General features: G+C 36.2%; 1 pseudogene; it reads right to left on the bottom strand.

Annotated features, from left to right (window-relative positions):
- Window positions 1-245: 245 nt before the first annotated feature.
- Window positions 246-16,623, bottom strand: part of LOC116914308 — a 47,413-nt pseudogene continuing 31,035 nt past the window's right edge.

Below are 16,623 nucleotides of genomic sequence, written 5' to 3'. Positions count from 1 at the left end.
AACACTTAGCAGTTCAGGATTTTGTCTTCTGGTTGTTTTCTTTCTATTCAGACCCTAAACTAGTTCAAAACAAAGACCTGGGGCAGGACTGCTCTGGGCCCCCCTGACCCTGGTTCCTATCTAGTCCCTGGGAACATTATATTTAGTATATTTTATGTAAATACACAGAGGAATAGAAAATATAAAACCTGAGAAATTGAGGGAAAGTGAGAGACTTGAGGAGAAGATGGAGCTGCAGACCTTGCTCAGACCAACTTGACTTCTTCTTTGACCCCTTTGGCTTCTGGCTTCTCCTCCTTGGTCTTCTCTTTTGTGACTTCCTTTTTCTCTTCAGGATCTTTCTCTTTCTCATCCTCTGCTTTGACTCTTGGTTTTCTTGAAGTTACAAGAATTCTTACAACCACCTTCTCCCTCCTCATCCGAATCAGAGAATTCTTCTTCCTCACAGGCAATGTGTTTGTGAGAGGAGCAGATGGGAGATTTGTATGCCAGGGTCTTCCTCATCCTCATCACGGCTCTCTTCTGGGATGGCATACTAAGGTGTGACCTGCATTTGGACCCTCGTGGCATGGAGCAGCATTCTCAAGTTCTCAGAGAGCCGCCACTTGATCTTTTCGAGGTATTCATTAGTGCTCTGGTTAGTCATATTGGAAGGGCTGATGTGAAGCTTCAAACCTCGTCCAAAGTATTCAAAGTAATCATTAGGAATCTCATTAGAGATCTCTGTTTCCAGGGCCACAGCTGTTGTGTAAGTACATCAATGAGCTACATTACAGATGGTGTAGTCACCTCCTCACAACATTAGCATAGGCAAGTTGAAACTCTTCACAAACTCCACACACTTGGCTGCCCTTTGATGGTCAGATTGAAGCAACCTAACTGGTCCCCAGACAGGGAGAGCCACACTGTAAGACTGCTGCACTAGGCGCTGGAACATCTTCCTTATTTTGAACATGACTGGATTGAAGATGGCTTCATAGGACTCATCATCAATCTCGCAGTGGGTAAAGGGGTAGTACTTGTTTTGACTGCCCCAGTATCCTGTGGGTCCCCAGTACCTGTGAAGTACTCTCCACATTTCTGGAAGGACACAGTTATGACCCAGTACAGAAAGCCCTCTTCCTTGCCATCTCCATGGTAGAAATAAATTTCAATATATGGCACTTTTAATGGCCAAGATGGTAAGTATCATTGACATAGCAAAATCCAGATGCTTCAGACTTCTTTGCATAGTACAGGTCACAGCCCAGATCACAGCACTGTCCATCATATGCTGCCCATTAAGTTTCATAGCACTTGTGACAGAGCCACCTGTGGACAACTGATAGACCTCAAACAAGGCATCAAGTACTCGACAGTCCTCATCAATGTTGAATCTCTGTTTCTGCTTGCTGTCTTCAGACATATTATCTGGGTGAATAGAACGCAAGGATTTAATGTAGTCATCGCTGTGGTACTTGGTCATCTCCTCAACATTGGCTTTGTGAGGATGATAGTTTTCCATTTTACAGAAGAGACCATAGTTGAACAGCAAACTGTGAACCATGCAGATTCGGTGAGGTTTCATTGGATACCCTTGTCCATAATAGGAGTTTCCACAATCCCCATTGTAGTAGTAACAGGCTTTCTTCTTAGTGACCTGTCGGCATCATCTTGTTGTACTCCGGTCCTCCTGTCAGTTTTTCTGCCAGCGCTCCAGGGGCTCCTCACAGTGTCCCACCCAGAGATTTATACTACTTTGAAATAATGAATGACCAAACTAATAACTGAGTTATCGTATGCAATATTTACCACACTTATCTGATACCAACCACTTTTCAGTTGCTTTTGAAATTATTTTCTAATAAGCATATTTTATCTGAATTTCAAATTTGAAAGCAAAAACTCAAATGTCAGAAACAAGTAAACAAGTCATATTAATCCTTCTAAAGTTTATATATCTAGTTTACTGAGTAATAGAGATTGATACTCACATATTCAAAATGCATTTTAAGACTATGCTGTGTTTTCCATAAGTGCTACCATAGGAAGAAAAGTTATGAAGTATTCCTAAGACTGCATAAGTGATTTTAACCTAGTTTTCACTATATCCTTCTTTAACAGTCTTCTGTTTACATAATAAATTCATAAATTTGAAAAATTAAGAAACAGACATTTCATTCCTGAAAACATAAATGTTAATATAGTAATTCTATAATAAACCTGGTCTCAACTCGAAGAACTATTGAAGAGCTATTGAAATGCATGGATTTCCCCCAAAACAGAAGGGCTCTCCAAATGTCAAAGGTGAGCATTTTAACATCATTTTTGACCTCAGGGAGATGAACAGTTTTCACATAATTACACTACATTGAACCTGTTGAACTGTGTAGAGGAATTTGAATCTAGCAACATGGCTGCTCTCTCAAAGGGACACACCTACAGACCTTTCAGGTCTATGTAATCTGACTTGAATGCAGACATGCCTTTAATGAACAGCTTTAATCCCAAACAGTGGCATCTAATTGAGGGTCAAGGTAACAAATGAGAGATAGAATGTAGCCAACTCTCAGGAGAAGCTATTAAAGAGAAGTGCAGGGGGAGAGAGTAACTTGGGAGTCAAGTCATTTGGGAGTCAGTTCAATTTAGTGGAGTTAATTTCAATGCAGTTGAGTGCATGTCAGCAAAGGTAGTTGAAGCCAGAGAATGAGAAGAAACCAGAAGATTAAAACAAGTTGACACGGTTAGTCTGGTGCCAAGCAGAGTGATTCAGTGAGAAGCAGAATGAATCAGAAAGCTTGGGGAGGAGTTTGAGCCAAAAGAGTTGAGTTGAACCAGCCAGCCAGAGTTCACAAAGAGATAGAAGGGGTAAAACTGTACAGCAGTAAGTGTCCAAGATTACAATTACTTCTGGTGAATGAAAGTTAAATTTATATCTGGTGACCTAAGTCTCAGAGGCTGAAAAATTATAGACCTAGGTTAGCAGAAGGAGGTTGGAAGCTGAGTCCTTCAAGGTCTAGGATTATGAAATATTAGATTGCATAGAGGCTAGACACTTCAGGACATAGGCCTAGGGATAATTACATAGAAATGCTCTGGGCTTAGCCCAAGTGTTGTATTCATAAAACTTGAGTATGACTCATCCTGTCCTCTGAGAAAATAAGAATGATGCTTACAAATATATCTTATATTTCAGGCCAGTGCTGTGTCATATCAAACTGCAACCTCTTGATTACCTCATATTATTTTATCACTGTATAACAGCTTTTACTGTTATCATGGTGCACAGATATATGTTTATAGAAAAAGTCACATGATGTATGATATAGTGTCCAAAAGTTTAGAAATTTTATAAAACTTTAATCAATATCCTTTTGATATAATTTCTTCAAGATTGTCCTGATATTTCTTCAGAAAAGTTAAATACAAATTATATACTCTTTGCTATAGACATCATATTTAGAACTATTTTAAGCCTCTACTGGTGGCAAACTGCATTTAGGAGGGTTAATGTCCTCCTGTGAGAGCATAACATTCTAACAAAGAAAACATTTGCACTGAAGGCCATAAATTTGTAGTAGAGATCAGCCTTGGGAGAGACTTTAGGCAGATCAGCCAAAATCACCCTGAAAAGTGGCTTTAAATTTACTGCTCTGTTGATATGAGAATTGAGCTCACAATGTGCTATTTCATCTAGAATGGCTGACTTGGTTTTACCTTAAGCATTTCTGAAGTAAGGTATAAACTGATTCTTGTCTAAATCAGCACAGAAATCTTAGTAAACTCTGCAGATAGTTCTAAGAGACAAAGGCCATTCATGACATGACACTTCTAAAGTGGCCAAAAACTTATGAGAAGTCATTGCTATTATTCTGTTAAACAAATATAGCAATAAAATGATTCCTAAAAGTGTTTTTCAACACTCAGCAGGGAAGTTTCTCTTTGCAGTAGTTGGGAATTAACAGAGACCTTCAAGTGGACTATGTACAAAGAAATAAAGAACTGAGCATTCACTCTTATTGGGAATATCTTTTTGTGAGCACTCTTTGCAGTGTTCAAGGTTGTATATGGAAGAGGAGGCAGAAAATTGAAAGAAACAGAAGTGGCAGATAACTCCAAGCAAGCAACATCTTCTAGATATTGCAGGGCTAATACAAAATAGGAACAGACAAAGACAGAACGCATATGCACACAGTATGCACAAGTTCTTCACAAGTTTAGAGCAGACAAAATCCAAACACCTGGAAAGGAATGTTGGCAGAAAGTCCCATTGGTAAGAAGGAGCTATTTGTAAAGGAGTATGAAAATATGTTTTTTTCCTCCCATAGAGTGTTGCAGGATATATCAACAACATTTCAAGTTTTTTGTTTTCTTTTTGCTTATTTTGATATTTTTGTCTATTTGTTATACCATTTCAGTTGACCCTTTATTGAAACTTGTACATTATATTCTGATTATGCTTTCTCCCTCCCATATCTCATCCTACATTCTCTTTACCTTCCGTCCCTTCAAAATCTATTTCATTTTTTCTTCCATGAATGGCTAACCACTCATGAATAATTTTCAACTTTTTGATGAGTATAGAGGTGAGAAGGATCTGGAATGAGCTGAGGAGAGCAAGGGCTATAACAAAAATATATTATGTATTTTTTACAAAACTATAATTACAGTAGGAGAATATAACTTCACAGAAGTTCAGGATTATTTAAAATGTATACAGACACTTCTATTTCTAAAATATCAACATCTATTTGATTTTTTAAGGTGTGTAATCAGAATGCAAATGTAGTTAGGGAGATATAGTTAATACTAAAATAATTTTGTATGTACACCCATAAATATATATGCAATTTCCTAGTATAGTATTGTACAGATAAGTCAGATAGAACAAAGGAATTGTTTTCATGCTATATCAGTACTCAAATATTAAGTTATATCCCTACCCTGAAATATACTTATATCCAAAATCTCTACACACCCCTATTTTTCCTGTTTTGTTTTCTCTTTTTTTTTGACAAGATCTCTCTATTTCAGGATCACTTGAAATTCATGATCCTCTAGTCTTCTGTGTACTAAGATATGTGATTTCTATGACCCATGTTTTTTATACTATGTTGGAGGCAATATTTGTGAATATAAGAAATCTAAATATAGTATATATATATATATATATATATAATTAATCCTTTAATGTTATTAGTAAAAAGTAACATGGTTTCCACACACTCACCATTAATAAATACTTATTTAGCAAATAATAAGTCAAATGTCAATATTACATATTTGAAGTTTCAAGACATTTAGTATAACATACATTTTTAAAAAATTAAAGAGTTTTATATAAATATGCATATATGTTCATAAATACATAAATACTACTGGCTCAATACAATGTTGGGCCATGTTGGGATTCAGAAATTATCACACAAACCAAACAGACTCTGGTCTCAGTTAAACAGGGCTTATTTTAAACTCAACTGATTGATTGTGCTTATATCCTAGACTTGGGAGGGAAGGGTGAACCTCAAACATTTCTCAGGCCCACATATAAAACAACAACAACAACAACAAAAGCAACAACAACAACAATAACAACAAAGCAGCTGATAATGAGTCCATATTCAACCGTGGCAGGGTAGTTGGTCCTGACTCAAGGTATTATGCCTAGATAACAAAAAACACGGGATAGCTAAAACTATTTTCAAAACTAAAAGAACTTCTAGAGGAATCATCATCCCTGACCTCAAGATGTATTATAGAGCAATAGTGATAAAAACTGTACAGTATTGCTACAGAGATGCACAGGTAGATCAATGGAATAGAACTGAAGACCCAGAAATGAACACACACACCTGTGGTCACTTGATCTTTGACAAAGGAACTAAAACCATCCAGTGGAAAAATACAGCATTTTCAACAAATGGTGCTAATTCAACTGGAGGTCATCATGTAGAAGAATGCAAATCGATCCATTCTTATTACCTTGTACAAAGGTCAAATCCAAGTTGATCAAGGACTTCCACAGAAAACCAGATATATTCAAAGTATTAGAAGAAAAGTTGGGGAAGAGCCTGGAAAACATGGGCACTTGGGAAAATTTCCTGAACAAAACACCAATGGCTTATGCCCTAAGATCAAGAATCAACAAATGGGATCTCATAAAACTGCAAAGCTTATATACTGCAAAGGACACTGACCTTAGGACAAATGGCAACCAACAAATTAAGGAAAGATCCTATATCTAATGGAGGCCTAATATGCAATATATACAAAGAAATCAAGAAAGTAGACTCCAGAGAGTGAAATAACCATATTAAAAATGGTGTACACATGAAACTCAAATAGGATGACCAAAATGAGGATGCTTTACTCCTTCTTTAAAAGGGGAACAAGAATACTCATAGGAGGGGACAGGGAGGCAAAGTTTAGAACAGAGACTGAAGGAACGGCCATTCAGAACCTGCCCCACATGTGGCCCATACATATACAGCCACCAAACTAGATAAAATGAATGAAGCTAAGAAATGCAGGTGGACTGACCCTGGACTCTGACCTCAGAAGTTGCAAATGAATATCCTAGTAAGAGCACCAGTGGAAGGGGAAGCCCTGGGTCCTGCTAAGACTGAACCCCTAGTGAACTAGACTGTTGGGGAGAGGGCAGCAAGGGGAGGGTTGGGAGGGGAACACCCATAAGGAAGGGGAGGGGGAGGGATGTTTGCCCGAAACCGGAAAGGGAATAACATTAAAATGTATATAAAAATACTCAAATTAATAATAATAAAAAAAATTAAAAAAAAAAAAAAAAAAAAAAAGAAATGCAGGCTGACAGGAACCGGATGTAGTTCTCTCCTGAGAGACACAGCCAGAATACGGCAAATACATAGGCGAATGCCAGCAAAAAACCACTGAACTGAGAATGGGACCCCCATTGTAGGAATCAGAGAAAGGACTGAAAGAGCTGAAGGGGCTTGAGACCCCACATAAAAAACAATGCCAATCAACCAGAACTTCCAGGGACTAAGCCACTACCTAAAGACTATACATGGACTGACCCTGGGCTCCAACCTCATAGGTAGCAATGAATAGCCTAGTAGGGGCACCAGTGGAAGGGGAAGCCCTTGGTCCTGCCAATCCTGGACCCCCAGTGAACTGAATTGTAGGGGGAGGGTGGTAATGGGGTGGAGGAAGGGGAGGGGAGCACCCATATAGAAGGGAAGAAGGAGGGGTTAGGGGGATGTTGGCATGGAAACTGGGAAAGGGAATAACAATTGAAATGTAAATAAGAAATACCCAAGTTAAAGATGGAGAAAAAAAAAAAGAAATCAGCCTTTCTACTCTTTGGAAGAAATTCAGTTTAAACAAAGCCACCACTTGAAAGTGGAAGTATGATCCTCCTGCAGGGTTACTCTACTTTTCAGCTCCTTCCAATTTTTCCCTAATTCAACCAGAGGGGTCAGCAGCTTCTGTACATTGGTTGGGTGTAAATATCTGCATCTGACTGTTTCAGCTCCTTGTTGGGTCTTTTGGAGAGCAGTCATATTAGGCTCCATTTTGTGAGCACATTGTAGTCTCAGTAATAGTGTCAGGTCTTGAGGCCGGCAGTTTTGACTATCCTGGACCCCCAAGAAAATAGTGTACAGAGCTAAATAAAGAATTCTCAACTGAGGAATATAGAATAACTGAGAAGGACCTAAAGAAATATTCACTATCCTTAGTCATCAGGGAAATACAAATCAAAACAACCTTGAGATTCCAACTTGAACCTGTCACAATGGCTACGATCAAAAACTCAGGAGACAACAGATGCTGGCTAGGATGTGGAGAAAGAGGAACACTCCTCCTTTGCTGGTGGGATTGCAAACTGGTACATCACTCTGGAAATCATTCTGGAGGTTCCTTAGAATATTGGACATTGCACTTCCTGAGGACCCAGCTATACCTCTCCTGGGAATATACCCAAAAGATGCTCCAACATACACCAAAGACACTTCTTGCTCCACTGTGTTCATCGCAGCCTTATTTACAATAGCCAGAAGCTGGAAATAAATGAGGTGCCCTTCAACAGAGGAAAACATGGTACATCTACACAATGGAGTACTACTCAGCTAACAAAAATATTGACTTCATTAAAATCATAGGCAAATGTATGGAACTAGAAAATATCATTTTGAGTGAAGTAACCCAATCACAAAAAACACACGCTTGGTATACATTCACTGATAAGTAGATATTAGCCCCAAAGCTTGAATTAACCAAGATATAATCCACGACCACATGAAGCTCATGAAGAAGGATGACCTAAGTGCAGAAACTTCAGTCCTTCTTAAAAGGAGGAGATATGTAGACTAAGTTTATATCAGAACCCGAAGGAAAGCCCATTCAGAGCCTACCCCATGTGAGGATCCAGCCGGTGTGTGTGTGTGTGTGTGTGTGTGTGTGTGTGTGTGTGTGTACACAGCCACCAAAACTAGACAATAGTGATGAAGACAAAAAGTGCATGCTGATAGGAACCTAATATAGCTGCCTCCTGACAGACTCATCCAGAGAGTGACAAATACAGAGGTGAATGCTAGCAGCAAAACATTGACCTGAGACTGAGATCCTCATTGGTGGAATTAGAGAAAGGATTCAAGGAGCTAAAGTAGCTAGCAACCCCATAAGAACGACAATACCAACCATCCAGAGCTCCCAGGGACTAAACTACTACCCACTGAGTACACATGGACAGACTTATGGCTCCAGCTGTATACGTAGCAGAAGATAGCCTTGTTGGGCACCAATGGGAGGAGAAACCTTTGGTCCTGCCAAGGCTGGACCCTGCAGTGTAAGGGAATATCAGGGTGGGGAGGCAGGAAGAGGAGGTGGTTGGGGAGGGGGAACACACTTATAGAAGAAGGATAGGGTAATGGGATAGGGGGCTTATGGACAGAAAATTGGGAAAAAGAATATCATTTAAAATTTAAATAAAAAATATCCAATTTAAAAAAGTGTTCCAAATGATCTTTATTCTGATTGGTCCTAAGTCAAGAATTTGTGAAATTTCTTATATTAACCAACCTCAGAATATCCAGAAAATAACAGGGTATATGGTCAGCATGACATTGTTCTGAGTCAAGCTATTTTCTGTATCATTAGGCAAAAAATTTTATGTTAGCAATATTAAATAGCTGTCAGGCATATTTAAGCAATAAGAAATGACTGTTAGGCATGGAAGAAAGGAATTATAGTTATGCTAGGGTGGCATAGCTCTACAGGCAATAAGTTTGAGTAGAGAAAGAAAGGGTATATAGTAGGTTTTTGGAGGGAAACTAAATCTTAAATAGAAAAAATAATTAAAAAAAATTTGAAATGTGGAGAACCTCACAATTTTTGTTTATTTGACACAGAAACAAATAGACTGCCATGTATATAATTATCTTGAATCATCTGAATTATCTTGATCATCTGTTTTTGAGAGAGAATAAAGAAGTAAAATTTGAGTTGCCAACAACACCAAAGCTGAGGCTTAAAAGTTAGAAGAAACCTCCAGATCCCAAACTAAAGGGAGTGTTTTTCTTGGTTACAAATATAATTTGTTTTCAGAAAATATATTTTGATTACAGTTTATCCTCCCTCCAACCCTTTTAAATTTCTCCCCTCCTACCTATTGTATACATGCATTATCGGGCCAGTGCTGGAGTTAGGGTTCTCCAAGGAAGGCCTTCTCATAGGATTTTAGATTTGTAGTTCTTTTAGATGATAGTCAATGAAAAAGCTCTCTTGGGTGATCTTCAGTGAAACAGTTAGTGCAGTTTATGCAGGTGGACCATGGTTGATATATCAACTCTAAAGAGTAGGATATATATAAAATATATATATTTATTTTATATTTAGGATAAATATAAAATTATTGGTGGAAGCTTAATGTACTGTGAATCCCTCATCGGTGTGAAGAAGCATTCTAGGAATTCCAGATTCTTGATTGGCAGGTCCTTATCAGCAAGAGGAAGCAGCACTTGTAGTTTTGCCAAGGACTAAATGACCTTCCCCAGACAAATTCATAAAAGGGGAGGCCCTGTTGGAAAGGGGAGTATTCCATTTTACTAGGAAATTAGAGGATCTATCTGGACATGGTAGACTGCGACCTCAAGTAGCCAAGTTTACTAATACTTACCCTCCCATCCAGACTCATTCTTTTCTCTTTCTCATTAAAAGAAAGGAAAAAGAAAAGAAAGGAAGGAAGGAAGGAAGGAAGGAAGGAAAGAAGGAGAGGAGGAAAACAAGTTCATAATTCATAATACATTAAAAATAAAGTGAAATACAATAACATGAACAGCAAACAAAACCTCATCAGAATAACATTAAAGAAACCAGGAAAAAAGAGAGAGACTCTAGAAAATACAAAAGAAATAGACCATTATACAGAAACGTACTGGTCTGCACATTCAAGAAAACATTAAAAACACCAAAGTAAAAGCATGCACTAAGTAATATAATATATATATATATATATATATGAATATATATGTGAATATATATGTGAATATATATATGAATATGTATGTATGAATATATATGAATATATATATTCATTCTACCTATGAAATTAAATAAATTTAATTCAAATTTAAAATGACTATTTCTTTAAAAAAAATCCTTATGACATTATGAGACAGAAATCTCCCAACGATTATAATGAATTTTTGAGTTCATTTTGGAAAGGCTATCTACTTCAGGTGATACAGCCTATCCTCCAGAGGGGCTTTTTTCTCTTATGAGACACCCTTGAGGAAAACTAAATTTTAATTGGCAAGTGAATATCAATTGGGGATTGTCTCTGGCTTAGAAGAAGAAATGTGTTTCTACTATTCTTTCAAATCTAGAACCCTCTCTGGTATAAACCACATATGCTCCCTTGGAATTTCTGAGTTCAAATACATGCTGATTCTGTTGTAGATAGAAAGTTTGTTTATTTGGCTCCCTTAATATTCTCTCTCTTTTTTCTCTGTACTAATCTCTTATCTTATTTTTAAGTGTCAGAATTTTATAGATATATCTTAATTATGAATGAATATTCCAAATCTATCATTGTTTATAAATGTGAGATGTGAGTCTCTGTCACTTTATTTTTTGTTTAAGAAGCAAGCTTCTCTGATGATGCCTGAGCAAGGTAATAATCTATTAGTAAGTCAGAGTGTGATAAGGACTCATTTTCTGGCTATATACTCTTAATTATAACAATAGAATTTGGTTTTCTCTTGGGTTATTAGGTTATTTAGTCTTGAGTTAGGTCTTTAACTATTAGCATCAGATTTGGGCTCCGTCTCCTGGAGTTGTTATTGCCCAAATCTTGGTTGCTTAATTCCATAAATTTTGTGTATTGTTAGTGTGTCTTTTAGGAAGAATAGGACTGTAGGTCAAAAGATTTGGGGCTGTGTTTTTTACATTTATTATCTGGTAGCATGCATAATACCTTCCTTACAACATTACTTACCCATACTGTGTGTAGTCTGTGTGTAGGCACTAGCTTAACTTCTCCATGATCAATGAGCTGTGTATACATGCTGTTTTCAACAACAGAACTTTGTTTGCTGTCAATATGTGGAGAGGAATTTATAGCCTTTTCAATAGAATAAATTATATACTATACAATGGGGACCTTTAGGTCATAACTCAATTAAAGTAATCCATTTTCAGTATAAAAATATTTGTTTAGTAACAAGAGATGACCTGTGTAGCCTTTATATTCCCTATTTTGAATGTTTAAATAAAATAGTCTTTATAAGTATATATTATAGGAAGATTCTACTGTATTAGGTTCCATACTAATCCTCAATTGAGCTTTAACCTCATCTGTTGCCCCCATATTTCCTCCACGGGCCCTGTCTTCTTCCCATGGCAATTTTATCCTCTTGTTCTTCTTCAGGTCACTCTTTGAAATCTTTGAGTCTCCTCTCCTCTACTTTGGTCCTCTAAGTTTCTATGTTTAAGTTTGCTTGTAGTTGATTTAACAGATAATATCCCACATAAGTGAATACATACCATGCTTATCTTTCAGGATCTAGGCTACATCATTCAGAATTTTTTTTTGGTTTGTTTGTTTCATAAGTTTATTTGTGAATTTCATGATTCATATTTTGAACAACCAAGTCATGCCTGATTATGTAAATTTGCCACATTTTCTTTCTTTATTCTGTAGATAAACATTTAATCTGTTTCTAATTTCTGGAAATCCACAGACCACATGAAGCTCAATAATAACAACCAAAGTGTGGATGCTTCATTTCTTCTTAGAAGTGGGAACAAAATTGTTCATAGGAGGAAATATGGAAACAAAGTTTGGAGCAGAGACTGAAGGAAAGGCCATCCAGAAAGTTTCCAACCTACAAATCCAGCCCATATACATGCCAAACCCAGACAATATTGCTGATCCCAAGAAGTGCAAGCTCACGGGAACCTGACATAGCTGTCTCCTGAGAGGCACTGCTAAAGTATGATACATACAGATATAGATACTCACAGCCAAGCATTGGACTGAGAATGGGATCCCCATTGGAAGAGTTAGAGAATGGATTGAAGGAGCTGAAGGGGTTAACAACCCCTTAAGAACAACAATACCAACCAACCAGATCTCCCAAGGACTAAACTACCATCCAAAGTGCACATGGGCAGACTCATGGCTCCATCTGCATATGTAGTAGAGGATGGCCTTGTTGGGCACCAATGGGAGGAGAAGCCCTTGGTCCTGCCAAGGCTCAACCCCCATTGTAAGGGAATATTAACATTTTCTTTTACTGATATCTATATTTTCTATCATTTCTTCATTGCTTGAGGATGTGTCTACAATCCCTTGTATTCTGTTTGTGATACTTGCCTTTGGGGCTTCTCTGAGTTTTGTGGTAGTTTGAGTATGTTTGGCCTAGGGAATGATACTATTAGGAGGTGCGGGCTTTTTGGAGGAAGTATGTCACTGTGAATATGGGCTTTAAGTCCCTTGTCCTAGCTATCTAGAAGCCAGTCTTCTGTTTGCCTTTGGAACAAGTTATAGAACTCACAGCTTCTTCATGCCATGTCTGTCTGACTGAACACTGCCAACCTTCCTGCTATGATTATAATGGACTGAACCTCTGAACCTGGATGCTAGGCCCAATTAAATATTGTTCTTTGTAAGAGTTGCTTTGGTCATGGTGGCAATTTACTGCAATGAAAACCTTAAGACAAGTTTTTAATTTATTTTTTTCAGATTTCCTTCCGTTTGGATTTTCTTTATTGATTCTATTTTCATTTTCAGGTCTTGAACAATTTTTTCTTACATTGTTTCTTTTCATTGATTTTTTAAAAAAAAGATTTATTGATTCCCTCTTTTAAAATCTCTATTATTTTCATAAAGGCAGTTGTAATGTCCTTGTCTTATACTTCAGCTGTGCCACATTTTTCAGGGCCTACTGTAATTGTTGCTGGGCTCTAGTGGATATATATTATCCTGTTTTTGTTTATTTGTTTGTTGCTTTCATTTTTACTTTTCTCTTGTTTAGGCATGTGGATTTAGATATTTTTAATTCTAGGTATCTGCTCATGTCTTTGTAAGTTGCTTCATTGGTTTCTATTTTGTTTTGGCTTTGGGTTTGTTTGTTTGTTTTAACTTTGTATCTGTTGTCCCATGGAGTCCTTTGGGGAGTGTAGTTGCTGTATGCCTAAGTATGATGTACTTATAGGTGTTGGGAACTGACACTTTGGGATGGCAAGATTGGCCTAGGTTTAGTGAGTTCAGAGGGCATAAGCTCAGGGAGCTCACAAAGGGATTACTTCAGGATCTGGGTAGACCTGTGGAAATAGGGGAAGAGTGAGGACAGCCCACAGAAGGCAGTTGGCTACAGAGCTGGCAATGAGAATAGCAAATTGGAATGGAGGAGATTGGGGAGAGTGAAGGTCTGAAGCTTGATTACCCTACCTGGCTGACCTATTTGCTTCTCTGGCAAGCTTAGCCAGTGGGTTTTCTGGGTGAGCCTGATGGAGTTGGGTCCTGAGATAAAGACACGAGTCCATAGAAGCATGGTGGGAGGAGAAAATATGTATGATTAAGGGACATGGATTAAGAGACAGCAGAAAGGTTGTAGCAGGTAGTCTATTACAAATCTGGCAATGAGGCTGAGGGATTGGATTTAGAGGAGAGTTTGTTGAGGTAAAAATATGAAGTCAGTCTACCTGATTTTGGGGCTGGAGTGATGATTATGTTCCAAGGTAATCTTAATATGCTGATATTAAGATTCTGTAGAATTTGATCATCCACAAAAGTATGTATTATTGAATATAATCCTTGGGAATCTGAACATTTTTCAGCCAAGCTCTTTCATTCTCTCTCTGCTTTTAGTCCCATGATAAATTTCTTTATTGGACTCAGTGATATTGAGGAATCTATTTAGGGCCATATGATTTGTATTCATTGACCTTTGTTTGAAGAGAATAAGATCTTAATTGGTTCAGTTATATCTAAATATGTAAATCCAAAACAAGTAAAATACACCAAAACAGTTAGATATTCTAACAAAGTGTTGGTACATCTTTTTATTTTTTTATTTAAGTTTTGCTAATTTTATACAATATAGTTTCTTCATATTACTTCATCTTGTAACTCCTTGATGTTCCCAGATCTTGGTTAGAGGTTAGTTTATTCCCATTTCTTATCCATTTTCAGACATTGCTATATGATCAGTTATAGATCTGTGCACTCCTGTGATTTCTGTCTATATATTAGAAGAAGCATGCCTATTACTTTATCATATATTGGATTAAAACTTGTATCATCATAAGTACTACATTTTTATTTTACACTTTTGTTTAGCACCTCAAAAATATAGAACTAGTGCTAGTTCAAATGTTAATGAAATGACTATTTAGAAGAAAGAAAGTCCAATTAGAATGATCTTCATAAAACTTAGATTTTTGTGCAGCTTATTTCGAAAAAGTTTTTATAAGACATGACAGCTTTCAAAGTATAAATTCACTTTTAGATTTATGATTTGTAAAGAATTCAGAGGTATTAGAATTTGTTTTCCTTATATGTTAGTGACAAATATTTAATATATATTTTAATAGCATACCAATTTGAAGAAATGAAAAATGACTATTGATGGGGTATAAAACATTACCTCCTTTGAGTATTCTATATCAACCATATCTTATAATAAGCCTCCACATAAGACAGTTTTGGAGCAGCTATTGAAATAGAATATAAATGGTATAAATTGTAATCCAAAATTAATAATAATTCTGTCAGAGCTAAGCTAATATATACTATTAATTTGAGTGTTGACAATAATCTTTTCAAAATATTATGATTATGAATGATATATGAATGAATCCCCTCTTTAAGATTTATTAAATCCATTTTAATAAATCAATCACGAAAAGGGTCTGTAATTATTATTTTCCATAACTGCTGATATCACAAAAACAACAACAACCCAAAACATTTACCCTCTGAAGGAATTTTACTTGTGAATTAAAGTGGCTCTAAGAGAATTTGCAAAAATATTTAGATACCAGATTCCCAATTTTTATTGGACAATGTATTTGCTGCCTAAACCAATTTCAAGAAAGATAAAGAAGAAATTTATAAACACTAAGTGTATGTGTGTACATTTCCAATTATACTATGTATAACCACTATGAATTTGTATTCATATGTATGGACACAATTAAAATAAAAGTTTATAAATAATGTGAAAATATTAACTATAATTTTATATTTTATTATATTAAATATTTTTAAGTGTTTGCCAGAGGTACATCATTAGACACCAAAATGTTATTAGGAAAAATTTAAAGTTACATAAATAGGTTTAAAATTCAACATGTAGAAAGATACAGTATCAATGATAGGTAAGACATAGATAATACTTCCTTCGACATGCTAGTGATTACTGAAGTTGTAGGATTACTATAGAAGGCAACCCATAACAATTTTATTCATTTGACTTCTTTCATAATAAAACTTTCTTATTTTCCCTTTATAAACAATTTGTCATAAAAGTACTGCCAATGGTTTTTATCTCGTTTTAAAGAGTACATGGATTGACATTTATTATTCAAAACATATTAATTTTTGTTATAACTTTTCATAGGCATTTTAATGCTCTTTTTATGTTTTCTGACTTCCTCGATAAGCTAAATCTGTGTTAGAAGTGATTATATTCTATTGCTCCAATCTCTGGTAGTATCAGTATTGGCCTTCTGATATGAGTGTTAAGAACTAAATGGATAAAAGAATAATTTATGCAATTGGACCTCAATTTTGCATGTTAATAATAATTATTTGTATTTATATTTGAATTAAAATGCACACTGTGGTTTATTTCCATAACATGGAAATGTAAAGGTATTGAATGTGTATGAAATTGTCAACCCTAAGGATGTTCAAGAAGGTAATATCTGTGAAACCTGTAAGTGAAAATGCTGCAGATTTTCACATAGATAGGAGAGCAGAGAAAGTAACTATGAGTAAAAGTGAAAATGCAACATTTAAGAAAATAAGATCAATTTTATTGATCTGAATTTGCATCTTAAAATTCTATGGTATGGACTCCAGAAAAAATGCATCCCATTATTTACATAAGTATATAAGGCAGCTGCATTATGTGTACTTATCCTGGAACAAGTTAAACA

The sequence above is a fragment of the Rattus rattus genome, chromosome 13, assembly GCF_011064425.1.
Source record: "Rattus rattus isolate New Zealand chromosome 13, Rrattus_CSIRO_v1, whole genome shotgun sequence".
Lineage (NCBI taxonomy): Eukaryota > Metazoa > Chordata > Mammalia > Rodentia > Muridae > Rattus > Rattus rattus.
The sequence above is the reverse complement of the archived record's forward strand: the minus strand, read 5'-3'. Positions and strand labels throughout refer to the sequence as shown.